The sequence below is a fragment of the Schistocerca gregaria genome, chromosome 1 (assembly GCF_023897955.1).
Source record: "Schistocerca gregaria isolate iqSchGreg1 chromosome 1, iqSchGreg1.2, whole genome shotgun sequence".
Classification (NCBI taxonomy): Eukaryota; Metazoa; Arthropoda; class Insecta; order Orthoptera; family Acrididae; genus Schistocerca; species Schistocerca gregaria.
Genome location: NC_064920.1, coordinates 478,626,003 through 478,643,482, shown reverse-complemented (window position 1 = coordinate 478,643,482; position 17,480 = coordinate 478,626,003). Strand labels below are relative to the sequence as shown.

The 17,480-nt window shown below is 42.1% G+C and overlaps 1 protein-coding gene and 1 pseudogene across 1 annotated transcript in view; both read left to right on the top strand.

Annotated features, from left to right (window-relative positions):
• The window catches only part of LOC126353444 (uncharacterized), a 273,573-nt gene that overhangs the window by 123,316 nt on the left and 132,777 nt on the right, over positions 1-17,480 (top strand). The gene's annotated exons all lie outside the window — the stretch shown is intronic.
• Positions 2,080-2,197, top strand: LOC126288246 (5S ribosomal RNA; annotated as a pseudogene).

Below are 17,480 nucleotides of genomic sequence, written 5' to 3'. Positions count from 1 at the left end.
TCCTCAACCACTGGACAACATCAGATTACAGAAATATAACAGTTTACAGAAATATAACATCCTTGAGCCCCCCCCCCCCCCCCGGTTCTAGATGTACCCTTGTCCGGTTAATGGCTGACGCTAAACACCAGTTTACAGAAATATAACTTTATTTATGAAAATATACAGTACAATCACCAACGAGCTTTACATATTCACATACTCCTTTACCTTTTACCCAAATGAATACAGACTCATTTAGAGATAATTTTCTCCTATTACGAGTACACGAAGACAAAGAAGAAGGCGAAACGTAAGCAGATTTACCAAAGTCTTTATTAGCAAGTTCTGTCATATGATAGGTGCGAAAGGCAATAATGTCTCTGTCAACGAAACTTCAGAGTCCAGGATACAATACGGAGGGGCATATGGTCATCACACCGCTCTCACGACCGTACGTCAGTTTACGAGATCAAAACGGATGTTTAGTATCGTGAAAAGAGATTATGAAGATGAATATCAACAAAAATAAAACAATGGTAATAAAATGAAGTCGAATTAAATCAGGTGATATTGATGGAACTACATTAGGAAATAGGACAAGTTCTAGTAGATCAGTTTACCATTTGGCCAGCAGAATAAGTGACAGTTGCCGAAGTAGAGAGGATATGAAATGCAGACTGGCAATAGCAATAAAAGCGTTCCGCAAAAAGAGGAATTTGTGAAAATCTAATATAACTTGATTTGTTAGGAAGTCATTTCTGAAGATATTTTTCTGGATTTTATCCTTGTACGGAGGTCAAACGTGAATTATAAGCATCTCAGACAAGAAAAGGATAAAACGTTTTGAAATGTGGTCGTAATGGAGAATGCAGAACATTACGTGATAGATAGGGTAACTAATCTGGATGTACCACTTGGTTAAAAGAAGGATCCAGTTGATAGAACACATTCTGAGGCACAAGGAATTTTTAATCTGGTAATGGGGGAAAATGGTACGATTAAGAAAAAGTCAGACGATCAAAGCTTGAAAGTGGCTTCAAATGGATGTGGGCTGCAGTAGTGACGCAGAGATGAAGAGGCTTGCACAGAATAGACTGGCATGGAGAGCTGCATCAAACCAATATCCGGACTGAACACCATAGCAGGGACATACCAGTATTACACCTGTCGGTTATTCGCGGTGAGTGTGAACACGAGCAAGACGGAACAGGTTCAGTGAAAGAAAGTAAGATGTGGGTTAACTTCCCGTCGAGAACGTGTTTGGACACAGTCACGGTTTAGTCAGTGACTGGGAATGGTCTTCTCCTTTTTCCAAACAGTCTTCCTAATCTGTTTATGGAAACCACGTAAAACCCAAATCTGTATTGCTGGACGGGAAACTGAATCCGCGTACCACTATGCCCAATCCCATTCGTTACCTTGTAGAATGCATATCGACCGTTTCCCCACCTGCCCAGTATGTTTCTGGACGGTGCTGTCTGGAGAGTAGTTCATCATTTCTGGTGACTTCGTTCTGCCGAATCATCTAAGGTCTGAAACAGCGGATTGGAAATGCTGAACCAACTTTTGGAGAGCTCTTTGCATGAGTTTTGAGAAGTGGTGAAGTTGAGCCCATATTCGAACTTACTGCTCACACACAGAAACTCGTGGAAAGACCCTTGATTAGGATCAAAGATACCCGCAAGAGCGACAGAGAAACGTTTGACGTAAACACTACAAGCTTCGAGACGTGCTTCAGTGTGAGGCTTGAACGGCACCACTACTGAACTGCTGGGACGCTACGGCACGAAATCGTTCGTTTTGAAATGCTGAAGCCCCTTGTGTCTCAACTGCGAAAAATGTGGCAAGAAATTTCGTGCCGCGATTTGACTGTTCAACCATGGACACAAATGCGGTAACTTTATACAAGAGTTAAAAACTATCACAATGACAGTCGTTTGCAAAGAGGCATGGTGGCCTAAGAGCGTACTTCAAGCTGCACAGCAGACTAATTGCTGACTATAACTTACTTCGAGTTATAGTTTTTTGTCTGTAGATCGTAAATGTAATTTGGAATAAAACAACAGACTTATTTGCCGTAGCCTTTTATCCGTTGCTGCCAACGGCCTTGCCGCAGTGGTAACACCGGTTCCCGTCAGATCACCGTAGTGAAGCACTGTCGGACTGGGCTAGCACTTGGATGGGTGACCATTCGGTCTGCCTAGCGATGTTGGCAAGCGGGGTGCACTCAGCCCTTGTGAGGCAAACTGAGGAGCTACTTTATTGAGAAGTAGCGGCTCCTGTCTCGTAAACTGACATTCTGCAAGGAGAGCGGTGTGCTGACCACATGCCCCTCCACATCCGCATCCATTGACGTGAGGTGGTGATGACACGGCGGCCGATCGGTACCACTGGGTCTTCCATGGCCTGTTTGGACGGAGTTTAGTTTCTTAGTTTTTTTATCCGTTCCTAATGTACACCACATGGCTTCATTGGCAGGTGCTGTGTCAAAATTATAGTATTATGCAGATAGTACCTGAAGATGGTAACATACGTATCGAAAAACTTTTTACGTGTGAGGAGAAAAATTGCAGTAGTTTGTGGATGTGGGGTGGCATTCCAAATTCCTCTAAGTTTTACTGCGGTTCTCTGAGGGAAGTGAGATAATTGTCCTTGAGATTTCATAGTGTTATAGGAAAACAGGGGAATGTTGCCATTAGTATATGTCTTTCTTATTTTAAGATGGTTCTTGTGCAGTTAATAAAACAGGGAAGGCATGAGACTGAATGTTGTCTTTAATTACCTAATAACAAAAAATTAAGCCATGCCCTTATTCATCCGCGAGTAGTCTCTATTCAGTTTCGTGAATTACTGTGGAGACAGTAATATTTCAGTGTTAGAGCAATATTTTTCATGAACAAAGGCAATCGACACACGGTGCTCCATGACAGTGTACATGGATCTGAAAACGTGTAGTTGCATATATTGTGAAAATATGAGGTATTATACACAGAACAGAGACTTACTCCAATCTCTTAACTTCAGCTTCGACTGCAGAAGCGGGCTGATTATTGAATCGGAATTTTTTAGCCACAGTTGTTTTTTTAACGCATCTGTCTCAATTTTGGCGAGAAAATTGTTCGATCTAGGCAGCTGTTGGTTGCTTGGATTTACAGACGCATGCTAGCATCGGATGGCGCAATACAAGGAACGAAAGTTACATAGATATAGCTTCGCCTTTCGGAAGTAAGTACTGACACCGCGTTCCTTGCTCGTGGTATCGGAGAGGGCATCGGACGGTACAAATATCAGCAAGTCACAGTTCGTTAAGCAGATCTCTATCGTGCCGGAAGAGAACAAACATTCACTGAAAGGACCCCCAGGAGTGTAGCGCCTGCTTATTCTCCCTCTCAGAATAGTGGGAAGTCACTCTCCAAATATTAGTGTTTTCCAGCAGATCATAGAGCTGGTCACTGACATTCAGCTCTCACTGTAAGTGCAGGCCATTTGTACTTCGGTATACGGAAAACTTGCTGCATCATCGCCAGCTCGGACAGAGAAAGCGAGTTGGACGACACCAATTAACGTCAGCATGGTGCTTTGCGTAACATTTATCTTGCCCGTATACTCTGTGGTAACAGCGCGTTGCGCGCTTACTTCTGCGTGTGCTGTGTGGCCGCCCTCAATCGCGTACTACGCAAAAGCTAACTGCAGTAAAGCACTTAATTTCTTACTGAACGAAATGCTCTGTAATCTGGACTAGTTTCCCTTAAATGACTTTTGGACTCATGCCGTTATGCATTAGTCCGGGGTTTACTCAAGTGTAGATGCAAGTTTCTGTTCTCGAGCTGTAGTTTGTTAATGGTTACCCTGCGCACAACCCTAAATATGACATGCCGTCGCCGCCACTTTTATGTGGCCCAGATGCCTAGGATTATGATAATACTGGTGGTGGTGATACTAATAATATGCAGACACTTTAACGGGGCAGTTTTATGTGGGGGATGTTTGAACTAATGTTGCAGACTATAACGGCAGAGACCGCGGCGCCGTAGCTACCTCGATTATGACAACGCCAACCTCAGCAAGCATTTGCGCGGTAGCCGTTAACAATATTTTTTGTACACCCGTTTTGGTTTGAGAAGTGCGTTGCTCAAGGTTTTCTTATTACGGAATGAGTACAGCGACTGACCCTGGTCCATCACGAATTTAGAGTACGGCCTCTACGACATCAGAAGAATCGGTGGTCGTTGTGTCCATGTATCAGTTCATCTTTCGCAGAAGCGTAGAACACGGGTGTAGATTGCCAGTCCTGCGAGAGGGACACAGGACTTGAACCACCCTGCACCGCTCCTCTTTCTGTTGTGATCCAGTTCTCGTTTATTTACACTTTTGGCAGACTGCCCCATAGTAATAAACTATGTTAATGTGTTAATAATTTGTTTACGTTGTTTATCACATCGCTTTAAGAGAAATTCCAAGAGAGAGAATTTCACAGAAGCACAGCATTGAAAGGCATTCTTCCGAAAATTTGAAATTTACGTGTTGCATGCAATTGATTTGAGAATTATTATAGTAGCCAACAGACTCGAACTATTTTGGACATACGCGACATAAAGTCGTCGTGTGAACTCATTTTTATCAGTATTTCACTTTGTACTAACAATGTATGAATAGGTCTGCAGAATGTGGCCATGAGAACGTCTGAATGGGGGAATGCTGTTTCTTTCAGTCGTGTTCGCCTACGTTATGAAAAGTTAGCGTCTACAGTAAAACTGCTGCGATTACAAGTCTCCGAAACCGACTCACGGGTACATCTGAGACGTGAGACGGTGTATTCTACAAAAATGGGAAGAAGAGGTGATGACCAACATCCGATCCAATTCACTCTGTAGAAGCTTGTATCAAGAAATGCAGAACATCAGTTCGATCCTTTGGAAGAGAAACTGTAGTCTTAAGTCACATCCGTATTTATCATAATGAGCTTACACGCCGCTACATAATTACGGATCGATATGCTTAACACCGAATTCCTGCAAAATTCTTTAACATGTTCTGAGTTCGAATATAATAAATTTCCTTGAGACAGAGAAACTTCTGCCTTCAGATCAGCACGGATTCCTTATTCCTAGATTTCCGCAAAGCGTTTGACACGGTGGAAGGTACGAGCATACGGTACAGGTTCCCAGATATGTAGGGGGTTCGAATTTTAAATGATGGAACTCAGTGCGTTGTCTTCGACAGCGAGTGGTTATCAGGTACAAGGGTATCAATGACAAACGTATCGTAAGGACTACCCCACGGAAGTATGATAGGACAGCTATTATTTTTAATATACGTAATGATCCTGGTGGGCAGAGTGAACAGCAATTTATGGCTATTTAGGGGCGACACTGCCGTGTACGGGAAGGTATCGTCGTTGAATGGTTGCACGGGGTGATACAGGATGACTTAGAATTTTTAGTCTGTATGGTGAATGAGAGCTTTTTCTAAACGAATAAAAACCGAAGTTAATACGGTTGAGTAGGGGAAACAATCTTATGACGTTCGAATACAGCATTAGTAATGTGCTGCTTGACATAGTCACAGCGATTTAATCTGTAGGCGACACGTTGAAAAGCGATGTGAAATAAAACGAGCATGTCAGGTTGGTAGTAGGGAAGGCGAATACTCGACTTCGTTTTTTGAGAAAGTGTAGCTCATCTATAAAGGAAACTTCGTGTGCAAGACTAGTGCGACCCATTCTTGAATACTGCTCGAGTGTTTGGGATCCCTGCCAGGTCGGATTAAAAGAAGATACAGAAGCATTTCAAAGGCGTGATGCTAGATTTTTTACCTGTAGGGTCCATCAGCACGCATATATCACAGAGATGCTTCGTGAACACCGATGGGAATCCGTGTAGGGAAAACAGCGCTCTTTTCGTGAGACGCTGTTGATGAATTTTGGAGAACGGGTTGAGGCGGGCTGCGGGTGGATTCAAATTCCGCCAACTTACATTTCGCATAAGAACCACGAAGATAACAGGTACGTATCAGTGCTCGTACCGAGGCTGATAAACAATCTCGTTGTTTCCCTCACTCTGTTTGCGGTTTGAATCGGAAAAAGTGACTAGTAGTGGCATGTGTATCCTCCGCCACGCACCGTACGGTAGCTTGCGGGTTACTTATGTAGATGTACATACTACGCGACAAGAGACGGCAATAAAACCTTCTTAGTTCGCGTCTGGGGCGACCATGACAGTCAGCTCCATCCTTGAAGCACGTGCACACTCACTTGACTTGGCGTAGATTGTGTCTTGGCGAATCATTGTTACAGATCCTAGTTGGCGTTGGAACGAAATCAGTTCGCCTTGTGTCGTTCTTAAGGGATATCACCACTTGCTTTAGAACAGTCATTTTAGTACTTATGGGATGGAATTGGGGCAGAGACACCTCTTGTAATTTCTTAAGCCCCAGAGAAGTTGGCGGCGGCGGCGGCGGCGGCCGCGATAGCCTGATTCAGCACCACCCCAGTGTGACATAAACTTGATATCCACCTTGATATTTGCTCTTACCACCCATAATAAATTGAATGTCCCTTCCTTTTTTATGAAAGTCTGTCCTTGTGTCAATGCAGAACTATTACTGTATGATCTCTTTAGCCGCACACTTCCTCCCGCCACTTCACCATATGTGCATTTTCTACATCATCTTTTGTCGATACTCCCACTCACTCTTCTCCGTTAATCATTCCATGTGACAGCGTCATAACTGTTGACTCGACTCAGCCAATGTTACCCGTAAAACTCGGCAGTTCTAACGTTGATTGTGAGGATAAAGGGAGTAATAAACGCGCTGTTGAGTCTCTTGGATGCCTCAAACCCCATTCACCACCACCACCACCACCACCACCACCACCACGATCATCATCTTGTAAGGTTTATATAATTTTGAATGTAAAGGATCGGAACAAATTATCTGTTTGTGCTCAACCGCTGTGCCATGCGACTGAGAAGGGGGAAAAGCAAGCAGTGGTCGTAAATAGCGGAAGCGTACCGCACGGTTAACGAGACTTTCTCGCAGCTGGTGGGGACGCCAGGTGCTCAACACGAAAGTGCTTGGGCTCGCGGCCTTCTTATCTGGCGGCGGCCGTCGTTAATGGAGCGATGCAAAAGCGGCGCGGAATGCCGCCAGCGGTGGCTGTGGCGTTTGCAGCCGGCCGGGTCCAGTGCCCGCATTCCAGGCGCGCCACTCGGCGTGAGAGATGTGCTCTGGACAGCGCCGCGCCGCTGTCGGCGTGGCCCTCGTGTACCGCCTGCACTGCGTCCGCCGTCTGCATAGGCGCACCATCATTCACCGCCGCTTTCCCATTATCGACGTGGCTGCAGCCTGAGCGCTCTGCTTTGGACGAGGGTCGCAAAGTGTTTCACGCTTTCGCGTTCACGTCGTGATTTACACTAGTATCGTGATTTGAAAATAAACCGTGCTCACAAAATCTCTGTAGCGGTCCTCTTCGAAAAAACTGTGAAATTCATGGCAAGAGTGTACTTCCTATAACGCTCACGGAAGCAGCTAGGAAAGAAATTGTTACATATAAGCTCACTCAACGAAGTACTGGTTACGCCATTGAAACAGCATACTGGTTGGTGTGGAGCGCTGTCCCAGGCAACCGTGTGAGTGTCTGCCAATGTTGTGACAGTGAAGTGGGTGTGTGTGTGTTGTACGGAATCAGCTCAGCAACATGGGCCGATATGTAGACGTGACAGATTGGCTGAAAGGCGCTGTCGTGTTTGGACGTGACTTGGCCACACTGTGAATGAAGTTGACCGATTTGTGTGTGTGTGTGTGTGTGTGTGTGTGTGTGTGTGTCGACGCCGACGCTCCAGTGCGTGTACAAGAATTAGCATACCACTGACCAGGCATGTAACACAGCGTGAGAACATTGACCCCAGAATGATCCTAACTGATCGAGTTTTTTGCCTCGGCAGTGACAATCGGTTTCAAACCAGACACGAACTGCTGCTGTCAGTGAATGCAGCTCCGTCTCAATCTGTTTCCGAGCGAACATTGCGAAGCATACTGGAGGCCTGGCCTCTTTGAGTTGTGTATCAAAAATGGTTCAAATGGCTCTGAGGCCTATGGGACTCAACTGCTGTGGTCATCAGTCCCCTAGAACTTAGAACTACTTAAACCTAACTAACTTAAGGACATCACACACATCCATGCCCTAGGCAGGATTCGAACCTGCGACCGTAGCGGTCACGCGGTTCCGGACTGAGCGCCTTAACCGCGAGACCACCGTGGAGTTGAGTATCAAGCAAAAAACTATTGCCGTCAAGTGGGCCTGCCATCACTTAAATTCCATGCCCCGGACAAATCCTCTTATTTTCCTGGACACACAGAGTCGTAATTCTTCAACATTAGATATTCCTTTTGGAAATCGTTATTAAATGTGCACTTTCGTTTTGGCTTTTTGCATGTGAAAAAAATGTAGGGAGTTATTGAGGTCTTAGGGCACTTTACAAAGAATTAGAAGCAAGATTGCAATTAAAAGAAATAGGCAAGAGATAAAGTCTCAACGGACACGTATGATACAAACTTACGAAAATCGGTGTACTGCAACATCGACAATTATGCCCCCAGATGCCCTCAGAATTAGTACAAATCGGGGAAAACCCGAACATCCGGCAGCACCACTCGGAGCGCCACTTCAAACTTCACGTCTTCAGTGTAGCAAACAAAGAAGCTACTGCTGGTGTGTGGTGAGGTATGACGAGTCGCTATTCTCTCTCTCTGTGTTACATGATGCACCGACGACCCAGTGAGGCGTTTCGTCCTCATTATATGGAGCGGGTAGTTCAGGGCGGAAATGATTCTGTGGTGTTTCGGCGTTTCTTTTCGAGCTGTGACATAAGCTCACTGACTTAGGTCACCCTAAATATTGACAGAGATGTTTATCTCTACATCGTCGCTGACCAAGTGCTGTGCTACTACATCTTCCCCATAAGTATGCTGTGGCCTTCTCGTCTTCCAAGACAATGACAGCCATGCTCACGGCCCTCCACGCTAACGTTCGTGATTCGACGAGACAGTGTCATTCTGTCGCATCTCTATGGACCCGCTAAATAAACCGATATTAATCCCATAGAAAATTTCTGGAACTACCTGTAGAAATGGGTGAAACGTAGCAATCAACATTTCCTCCGATATCGTATCATTACGGGAACTAACCATCCGTGAGTGGATCCAGCTGATACGGCATACCTGCAGAAACTCGTGGACTCTTTTTCTCTTTGTGCGTGCTGTCATTAACACTGTGTTATCCACTACAACAAACTAATTTTCTCTGTTACAAATGTGATAGAGATCAACATTAGCATAGTGCCCATGAATTGCCTTTCAAAAATAAAATGAAATTACTAATATCCATATAAAAAGCTGAGTAGTAAACAAAGTGATGTTTTTGTTCTGAAATACTATTTAAGAATGGATTAAAATATAGTCGGCAAAAATCAGCAGAGTCCTATAACTTGGGAGGTAACAAGAATGGTGCCCCACAGGGTTCAGTTTCAGGTCCCTTATTCTTTATGTACATTAATGACTAGCCATTCTATATTCTTGAAGCTGCAAAGGTAGTTCTTTTTGCTGATGATACAAATATAATAATCACACTCAACAAGTAAGAATCAGCTGAGGAAATTATAAATAATGTCTTTCAGAAAATTTTGAAGTGATTATCTGCAAATGGACTCTAACTAAATTTTGAAGAAAAAAAACCACCGTATGTAGAATTTTGCACAGTAAACGGCATATCCACAGTGATAAATATAATCTATGAACAGAAGTCTGTTGCTAAGGCAGGCTATTCAAAATTTCTGGGTGTGTGCACTGATGAGAAATGAATTGGAAGAAAAACATCGAGGATCTGCTGAAACAGTTAGGTTCAGCTACGTACGATATTAGGGTTATTACAAATTTTGTTGATAAATATATCAGTAAATTACCCTACTATGCCTATTTTCATTCACTGCTTTCATATGGAATCATATTTTGGAGTAATTCATCATTAAGAGAAAATATATTCATTGCATAAAAGCTTGCAATCAGAATAGTAGCTGGAAAAAGTGTCATGATGATATCTCCATTCGCAAAAGATTTCGGAATAGTCTCCCATTTGGATCTCCGGGAGGGGCTGCCAAGGGGGAGGCTACCATGAGAAAAAGAATGAATAATCAACGAAAGATAACGTTCTACAAGTCGGGGCGTGGAATGTCAGAAGCTTGAACTTGGTAGGGAAACTAGAAAATTTGAAGAGGGAAATGCAAAGGCTCTGTCTAGATATAGTAGAGGTCAGTGAAGTGAAGTGGAAGGAAGACAAGGATTTCTGGTCAGATGAGTACAGGATAATATCAACAGCAGCAGCAAATGGTATAACGGGAGTAGGATTCGTTATGATTGGGAAGGTAGGGCAGAGAGAGTGTTATTGCGAACAGTTCAGCGACACGGTTGTTCTTATAAGAATCCACAGCAAACCAACACCGACAGTGGTAGTTCAGGTATACATGCCGACGTCGCAAGCTGAAGATGAAGAGGTAGAGGAAGTGTATGAGGATATTGAAAGGGTAATACAGTATGTAAAGGGGGGTGGAAATCTAATAGTCATAGGGGACTGGAATGCAGTTGTATGGGAAGGAGTAGAAGACAAGGTTACAGGAGAATATGAGCTTGGGAAAAGGAATGAGAGAGGAGAAAAACTGATTGAGTTCTGTAACTAGTTTCAGCTAGTAATAGCGAATACTCTGTTCAAGAATCACAAGAGGAGGAGGTACACTTGGAAGAGACGGGGTGATACAGGAAGACTTCAGTTAGACTACATCATAGTCAGACAGAGATCACGGAATCAGATGCTGGATTGTAAGACGTACCCAGGAGCAGATGTAGACTCAGACCACAATATAGTAGCGATAAAGAATAGGCTGAAGTTTAAGACATTAGTCAGGAAGAATCAATACACAAAGAAGTGGGATACGGAAGTACTAAGGAATGACGAGATACGGTTAAAGTTCTCTACAGCAATAAGGAATAGCTCAGTAGGCAGTAAAGTTGATGAATGATCACATCTAAAAAGTCCCATCACAGAATTTGGGAAGGGAAATATAGGTACAAAGAAGGTAACTGCTAGGAAACCATGGGTAACAGAAGAAATATTTCACTTGATCGATGAACGGAGGAAGTACAAATATCTTCTGGGTAACTCAGGAATACAGAGATAGAAGTCGCTGAGGAATGAAATACATAGGAAGCGCAGGGAAGTTAAGAAGGCACGACAAATGTACAGAAAACGAAAAAGAAATGATTGTCGGCAGGACAGACTTAGCACACAGGAAAGTCAAAACTACCTTCGGTGACATTAAAAGCGAGGGTGGAACAGGAATTCCACTGTTAAATGCAGAGGAGAGAGCGGATAGGTGGACAGAATACATTGAAAGCCTCTATGAGGGGGAAGATTTGTCTGATGTGATAGAAGAAGAAACATGAGTCGATTTAGAAGAGATAGGGCATCCAGTACTAGAATGAGAATTTAACAGAGCTTTGGAGGACTTAAGATCAAATAAGGCAGAAGGGATAGATAACATTCCATTAGAATTACTAAAACCATTGGGGGAAGTTGCAACACAACGACTATTTACGTTGGTGTGTAGAACGTATGACTCTGGCGACATACCATCTGAGTTTCGGAAAAGCATCATCCACACAATTCCGAAGACTGCAAGAGCTGACAAGAGCGAGAATTACCGCACCATCAGCTTAACAGCTAATACAATCAAGCTGCTGACAAGAATAATAGACAGAAGAATGGAAAGGAAAAATGAGGATGCGCTAGATGACGATCAGTTTGTCTTTAGGAAAGGTGAAGGCACGAGAGAGGCAATTCTGACGTTGTGGTTAATAATGGAAGCAAGTCTAAAGAAAAATCAAGACCCATTCATAGGATTTGTCGACCTGGAGAAAGCTTTCAACAATATAAAATGCTGCAAGATGTTCGAAATTCTGAAAAAGTAAGGGTAATCTAAAGGGAGAGATGGGTCATATGCAATATGTAGAACAGCCAAGAGGGAATAATAAGAGTGGACGACTAAGAACGAAATGCTCATAAAAAGGGTGCAAGACAAGGATGTAGCCTTTCACCCCCAGTGTTCAATCTGTACACAGAGGACGCAATGATGGAAATAAAAGAAAGTTGCAAGAGTGGAATTAAAATTAAAGGTGAAAGGGTATCAACGATACGATTCGCTGATGACATTGCTGTTCTGAGTGAAAGTGAAGAAGAATTACATGAACTGCTGAACGGAATGAACAGTCTAATGAGTACAGAGTGTGGATTGAGAGTAAATCGAAGAAAGACGAAGGTAATGAGAACTATTAGAAATGAAATCAGCGAGAAGCTTAACATTAGGATTGATGGTCACGAAGTAGATGAAGCTAAGGAATTCGGCTAACTACGCAGTAAAATAACCAATAACGGACGAAGCATAGAGGACACCGAAAGTAGACTAACCATGACAAAAAAATGACGTTCCTGGCCAAAAGAAGGCTACTAATACCAAATTTCGGCCTTAGTCTGAGGTAGAAATTTGTGTGAATGTACGTATGGAGCAGCAATGTATGGTAGGGTAGACCAAAGGGAAAACCGGAACAGAACACAACCGAAACATTTGAGATGTGGTGCTACAGACGAATGTTGAAAATTAGGTGGACTGATAAGGTAAGGAATGAGGAGGTTCTGCTCAGAATCGGAGAGGAAAGGAATATGTGGTAAACACTGAGAGATGGGCCAGGGTTGTAGGGCATCTGTTAAGACCTGAGGAAATGACTTCCATAGTACTAGAATGAGCTGTAGAGGGGAAAAACAGTAGACGGAGACAGAGATTGGAATATATCCAGCACATAACTGAGGACATAGGATGCATGTGCTACTCTGAGATGAAGAGACTGACACAGGAGAGAAATTCGTGGCCGGCCGTATCAAACCAGTCAGAAGACTGTTTAGAAAAAGCTGGAGCCCACCCAATATCACCTTGCAGACATTTTTTAAGGAACTCGAGATATTCACAGTACCTTCGCAATACATATTTTCACTTATGAAATTTGTTATCAGTAACCCATTCCAATTCAAAAATACAGCGAAATGCATAGCTACAACACTTGAAGAAAGGATGATCTTCAGTATTCTGGGTTAAATCTGACTTTGGCGTAGAAAGGGGTGAATTATTCTGCCAGAAAAATGTTCGTTCATTTTCCAAACAGCATTATAAGTCCGACAGACAGCCAACCAATATTTAAAAACAAATTAAAAGAATTTCTGAATGACAACTCCCATTCAATAGATGAATTTTTAGATATGACGTAGTAAATGCAAAAAACAAAAATAATAATTAATTTTGTGTAAAGAAAACTTATGTTAAAGTGACACGTTCCACATAATTACCAAAATTCGTGTTCATGCTCTATGGCACAAGTATTTATGTATGTATGTGAGTTATTACTTGAAACTGGTGTATTACATGTAATTTTTTTAAAAAATATCCTCATACATTGTTTCTCATATAACTTTTTTTGCCTATTAACGCTACGTTTTTTTTCTCTCTTACTTCAAGAATACATGGGAGCACACAGAATTACATAACCGTGAAATATTTATTACTCCGCTAACGAATTATTCTTTTGACTGCTTTGATATAAACTCGAGGAACACAAATTTGTTGGCTGACATTTCATGTGTTGATGTTACACTGCCAGAGGAATTCGTCCCTGAAACAACTTGGGTTGTTAACAGTAGATTTTATTGCCACGTCCTCCAGCGGCAGTGGGTCCCTTTCTTTAAATAACAAGGCTGCCGGGAAGACGGACCTCCTTTCACCAGTGCAACGTAAATTTTTCTCAAAACGAGATGCTTCTAACTTACGAGTAGGGTCAAAAGTTGTGAAAAAGACGTGTTTCGTCTGAACTTTCTACGGGTTTGGAGGAGGCTAAATACTTGTTTGCAACATGTCTACCTTTAAAGGATAATTAATGTTGTCTTGCTGCGCTTGTTTATTGCTTCATGTAGGAGTGTGTAGGCTATGTTCGTTGAAGGGGCGTATTATCAGTCTGTTTTCGTGTCAAATGTACGAAATAGTAAATAAGAACTAATTAATGAGAACAGTTTTACCTTTAATATTGCTTTTCTATGTATTAGTTTACTGCACAGCAGACGTGTATGAAGGCGTTTGTAAGGATTAGAAGAATGATTTTCCATCCAGTTGACGATTCTCTGCATGAAATTATCATTGATTTAATTCCTTACGTTGTCAAAGACTAATAAAAATTTCAAAAATATCGGAGATAACAGTATTCCCAAGCGGAACACCGTGCCAAGCCAGGCTGTGAACAAAACGTAACCCCAATAACACAGACACTAGATGTGCTCCCCCGTTCCCCTATTTTATTAAGATGTTCAGGTACCAGTTCTGAACAAACTATTGGAGATTAGACTTTAAAAGCTGAAAGAAGAGCGAAGCAATAATTTTAGGCAACCATATGTTGATACAGAGCCATTGAAGTCGAGCTTGCTGACATTTGTTTTGGAACAAATTAAGATTTTTTGCCTGAATGAAGAGTATTAGTCACAAAGCCAAATGTGGCATCCATTGGTTTTTAGTATTCTAGGAACACCGGCAGAAAAATTGAAGCACTTGTGAGTCTTATTTCTAAAACTAATAGCACCTATGGTTTCTAACTTGAAAATTTGAATCACAGTTCTTAAAATTAAAAGTTTCCTTTTTCATATTCAGCATCATAGACATCGTCTCTCTCTTTTCCTCTTTATTGTCTGCGTTTTGCCTGTGTGGATTTGAATGGTTCCTATTTCAGCGCTACGAACTGTTAAAAAAGTTAATACTTTGCGTTTAACCATGGATTGACTACTAGTCTCTACAGTACTTCCATTTTTCTTGCTAAATCGTTTGCAACATTAAAAATTTTGAAATTTCGTTGTGCACAACGTGAATAATTATAAATTACAGAGTGCAGGCTTTCATTGACGGCCGGCCATTGTGGCCGAGCGGTTCTAGGCGCTTCAGTCTGGAACCGCGCGAAGACTACGGTTCTCAGGTTCGAATCCTGCCTCGGGCATGGGTGTGTGTGATGTCGTTAGGTCAGTTAGGATTAAGTAGTTTTAAGTTCTAGGGCACTGATGACCTCAGATGTTAAGTCCCATAGTGCTCAGAGCCATTTGAACCTTTCATTGACGTTCTGGGGTTTACTTTGCAAGCATTTCTTTAGAAGGTCAGTGTCAGCGAGGTTCTTAAGCTCAGCGTTAATGGTGTTCATGACTGCCCTTGATGGAGAGTTAACGCTTATAGATTTCGCCAGAACGTTATTCCTGTCAATAGTTACACAAGTTTCAAGACCGCTGGGGCAAAGACTTTGTTGTGGTGACTTCATCTCTTTCCTTTCGCCATTAGAAACATGTTGACCCTTTTTCTTCTTCTTTCTCACTAATATTGTTAATATACATCTGTTGGTTTCCTCTGTATCTTGACGTAGGAGAAAATTTCCTCTCTCGGCATTTTATTTGCGGCCGCTACAGCAATTCATGTTTGCAAAGAAAAAAAGAAGCATACCTTTCTCCAGTAGTGTTAAACAACGCTAAACTGCCAGCTAGAGAGCAGGCCGGGAAATCGTTGAAATGTAAACAAAGACGCTTACTTATCGTGGTTTGTACACGAAGTAAAATGCCTGACAAATTATTATGGTATGACAATGGGCGGGTCACTTGAACTGCAAAGTAGTTGAAATGTCAGTATTACGGAACGTAATCATCATTCTTGTGTGAAACGTATTCAATTTTACAAAGAAAACACCAGTCTGTTAGAAATAATAAAAAAATCAAAATTTCATTAGTTTGAGCTGATTTCGAGTGCGTCTCCCCTTGCCTGTTGTATATTCGTGTACAAATTGCTAGTCGAAGTGAGAAAAAGACGTTTGCAAGAGACAACATTTGTTTTGTGTAGACCATAGGACGTCCGCTTGTTGTCAGTTTCGTAAGGCTTTGCATGCTCTCTACTGTCGTGTATCACGCACACATGACTAAAACAGATCAGAACTACAAACATTAAAAGAAATTGCGGTTGGATTCAGTTCGCTAGTTGTCCAAATGTAGCTTCTTGTATCCGTGTATGAGCAGGTGTCGAGTATCTAGCGAGGGCTATACACATCAGTAATTTGCTGCTACAGGGCACAGAAAATAGTTTTTATTTCGTTGTATTGTGTGGCGTATGTAGTGCTTAACGCGTTGGACTATTCGATGAAAAAATAGAGAATTAAAGGATTCTGAAAAATGAAGACAAATTATGTGCAGGAATTACCGCATCAAAAGATTGCTTTTAACAATGAGTAATTTCTTTCTACGTTCTTTTACACCTGGTCTGACAGTGAGTGCAGCGCGATGACACGACATCCGACAATTGCGCCTAGAATCTGATGGAACTGCTAACGCAGAAAGCTACAAGCGTTTGGTGGTATTGCACGAGAATCTTAATGTAGTTTTAAATGGTTACATACATAATTGCATCGATAAAAACATTAATGATGCGCACGTCTTCCGACTGTGCTTTGTGCTATGAAAAACTGTTAATGACAAGCAACGACAGCGGATATCATTTATGAGCAAACGCAGTTAATTATAAATAGCGACACATTTCATCACTTTCTTTTACTGTCGTTTTGCTCCTCGCCGTGGGCTAATTATCTATTACTTAGCGAACCGCCGTCATCGTGGGAGAGATTCTTCATGGTTTATTTTAATTGCTGCTCGTCACTGTTACGAGATTTATTTAAAACTATGGAATGTTTACTTTTTGACCTCGCCTTCTCCAATACGGAATACCATTATTGGTTACTGAAGAATTATACTGTGTGAAAATTGCTTGTTGCGGTTGTGATGATTTACCCCATTTTGTCGTTTTATTTTGATATGAGTTCTTGATCGTCTTAGAGAATGCAACAGGTCCACTTAGAGTGCTTAAGCAGTATCGTGAATGCAGGCGCCTGTGGGGATATCCGTCCGCTAGATTAACACTAATGGGTTGGATCATTTGCTTACACTAATAGGCGTTGTTTTGTCCCACATCCACTCGCCACACTTAAATACGAAAGCATCCGTATTCGCAAACTCCACTAAAGTAGACACAAGTCACAGAAGTATAACGCACCAGGTGAATTTCTGCTAATGATACTGAAGTCACATCTGGGAAAAGCTGGATTATTAAAAGTATTTTAGCTCCGTTTTTGCGGGATTTTGCTACGAAATGCGTTTCGTTTTATTGAAATAAAACACCGTCAGGGGGTCTACAATGAGAAATATTTACAAGTCTTTTCTTTCTTTCTACATCCAATTTGGTTGGTTACAAAAAATGATTTTAATTGCAGTATTTTGTGCCAGGTTTGTGCTCACGCCAGGAAGCGCCGTCTGCTTGCACGTTTTTTTAGTTTCTCCT